Source organism: Schistocerca cancellata, chromosome 3, assembly GCF_023864275.1.
Source record: "Schistocerca cancellata isolate TAMUIC-IGC-003103 chromosome 3, iqSchCanc2.1, whole genome shotgun sequence".
NCBI lineage: Eukaryota > Metazoa > Arthropoda > Insecta > Orthoptera > Acrididae > Schistocerca > Schistocerca cancellata.
The window spans coordinates 476,525,658-476,529,164 of NC_064628.1; positions in this window are offsets into that span (position 1 = coordinate 476,525,658).

The following is a 3,507-nucleotide window of genomic DNA, read 5'->3' on the forward strand; positions in this document are numbered from 1 at the left end:
TCCTGGGGTCAGATACATCACATGATCACACTGACAGAACCACAGGCACATAGACACAGGGAACAGAGCATGCACAATGTCGGCACTAGTACAGTGTATATCCACCTTTCGCAGCAATGCAGGCTGCTATTCTCCCATGGAGACGATCGTAGAGATGCTGGATGTAGTCCTGTGGAACGGCTTGCCATGCCATTTCCACCTGGCGCCTCAGTTGGACCAGCGTTCGTGCTGGACGTGCAGACCGCGTGAGACGACGCTTCATCCAGTCCCAAACATGCTCAATGGGGGACAGATCCGGAGATCTTGCTGGCCAGGGTAGTTGACTTACACCTTCTAGAGCACGTTGGGTGGCACGGGATACATGCGGACGTGCATTGTCCTGTTGGAACAGCAAGTTCCCTTGCCGGTCTAGGAATGGTAGAACGATGGATTCGATGACGGTTTGGATGTACCATGCACTATTCAGTGTCCCCTTGACGATCACCAGTGGTGTACGGCCAGTGTAGGAGATCGCTCCCCACACCATGATGCCGGGTGTTGGCGCTGTGTGCCTCGGTCGTATGCAGTCCTGATTGTGGCACTCACCTGCATGGCGCCAAACACGCATACGACCATCATTGGCACCAAGGCAGAAGCGACTCTCATCGCTGAAGACGACACGTCTCCATTCGTCCCTCCATTCACGCCTGTCGCGACACCACTGGAGGCGGGCTGCACGATGTTGGGGCGTGAGCGGAAGACGGCCTAACGGTGTGCGGGACCGTAGCCCAGCTTCATGGAGATGGTTGCGAATGATCCTCGCCAATACCCCAGGAGCAACAGTGTCCCTAATTTGCTGGGAAGTGGCGGTGCGGTCCCCTACGGCACTGCGTAGGATCCTACGGTCTTGGCGTGCATCCGTGCGTCGCTGCGGTCCGGTCCCAGGTCGACGGGCACGTGCACCTTCCGCCGACCACTGGCGACAACATCGATGTACTGTGGAGACCTCTCGCCCCACGTGTTGAGCAATTCGGCGGTACGTCCACCCGGCCTCCCGCATGCCCACTATACGCCCTCGCTCAAAGTCCGTCAACTGCACATATGGTTCACGTCCACGCTGTCGCGGCATGCTACCAGTGTTAAAGACTGCGATGGAGCTCCGTATGCCACGGCAAACTGGCTGACACTGACGGTAACTGTGCACAAATGCTGCGCAGCTAGCGCCATTCAACGGCCAACACCGCGGTTCCTGGTGTGTCTGCTGTGCCGTGCGTGTGATCATTGCTTGTACAGCCCTCTCACAGTGTCCGGAGCAAGTATGGTGGGTCTGACACACCGGTGTCAATGTGTTCTTTTTTCCATTTCCAGGAGTGTAGTTAGATGCCAAACTGCACTACAGAGTGATAGAAAGCACAAGCAGCTGATGAAGACTGTAAAATATTTACTTTGCAACCACAGTTCTTTGTGCTTGATAGAATGTTGTAGAAAACAAAACTCGGACTTCATATTGTAGCTCTACATGTGCTGCAGAATGAAGTATCAAGACAGACATATGTTAGCAGGCCATGGGTATAAGGAACCATGGAATGGCACACAGTTGAACAGTACTGGGGATGAACACACGCACAAGCAAGACACAGAACAGAATGTTAAGAATCATGTACTATGCACGTAGCAGGCTGCATTGTGCTATGATATTTAAGGATAAAGATCCCCAGATAAAGATCACCTTATGCAACATTTTTCAGGGAAAATTCAACTTCCAATTCAGACAACCAAAGAAGTGACTGCTCCTGCACATGTGACAAACTGTACTGCACATGTGACAAGCTGTATGCCACTGGAGAGCTGGTGGTTCACCAGAGAAGGACCCAAAATTATTATACAAAGCTTACAGTGGAAGCTAAAAGGACAGACAAACCCCACGTACTTGCTATTAATTTTGACAATATTATGAAAAGGGAAGATTGCTACTCACCATATAAGGGAGATATTGCATCACAGACAAACACAAGAAAAAGACTGTCATACATGTTGAGGTTTCATCCAAAAGGCTTTTTTCTGAATCAAACACACACACACACATACATACACAAAACCACTGTCTCTTGCCACTAATGGGAGAAGCACACTGTGTGGGGGGAGGGGAGGGTAAAGAGGGGGCTGAGGTAGGCAGGGTGAGGGATATCAGGGTAGAGGTGGGGGATGTGCAGCATGAGGGATAGCAGGGTAGTGGTGAGGGAAGGTAAAGTGCTGCTTATGGGAGCATGCATGGACATGGCAGGGACATGGTAGGGCATCTGAGTGCAGTTGGTAGGTTTGAGGAGGGGGGAGGGGGAGGAGAATGGAAAAGGAGAGAAGTAGAGGAGATAGAATAGAAAGCCATGTAGTGCTAGAGTGGGAGCAGAGAAGGGGATAGGTGGGTGAAAGATAGGGACTAACAAAGGTTGAGGTCACAGGGGTTACGGGAATATAGGATATATCACAAGGAAAGTTCCCACCTGTGCTGCTCAGAAAAGCTGGTGTTGGTGGGAAGGATCCAGATGGCATAGGCTGTGAAGCAGTCATTGAAAGGAAGAACACATTGTGTTGGGCAGCATGCTCAGCGCGACTGGGTGGTCCAGCTGTCGCTTAGCCACAGTCTGTGGCCATTCATGGGGCCGGCCATCTTATTGGTTGGCATGCCAACATAGAATGAAGCACAGTGGTAGCAGCTTAGTTTGTAGGTCACAGGACAGGAGCAGTTGATGGTGCTAGGATATATGGTCAGGTCTAGCATCTGGGTCTGTTGCAGGGATATGAGCCATGAGGCAGAGGCTTGGCAGCAAGGGGGGAGTAGGGATGGACGCGAATACTCTTATGTTTGGCAGGCAGTGGAATACCACTGTGGGAGGGTTGAGAGTGATAGTGTGAATGATATTCCTTGTTTTAGGGAACAATGAGAGGTGCTCATGCCTTGAAATGAGGAATATCCTACCTACTATACTTCCCGCCCCTCTCACAGTTGTATGTATTCCACTGCCCAATTAACTTACACAATATTCTCATGCATCTCTACTTCTCCCCTGCTACCAATTCCTTGCCTCATAGCTCATATCCCTGCAATAGATGCAAAACTTGTCCCATACATCTGACCACCACTATCTGTACCACACAGTTGCTGAGAATGTTGTCTAATACAATGTTTTTCATGCCTATTTTATTCCCTGCTCCCACTACAGTACTATACAGCTTTGTATTCAACTAGCGCACTCAGTAGTCGTTTTTTTCCCATCCTATACTTCTTTCCTTTTCCACTCCTCACTTTCCCTCAAGCCTCCTGTCTGCACCTAGCCACCCTACCCTGTCCCCACCATGTCCCTGCATCCTCCTTCAAGCAGCACTTCACCTTCCCCTACCTCTACCCTGCTATCCCTCACTGCTCAACCCCACCCCTACCCTGCAATCCCTCATTCTGCCTACCTCAGCCTCCGTAACCTCCTCTTTACCTCCACCAACCAGATTGTTTCAATTGTTTCTCCCATCAGG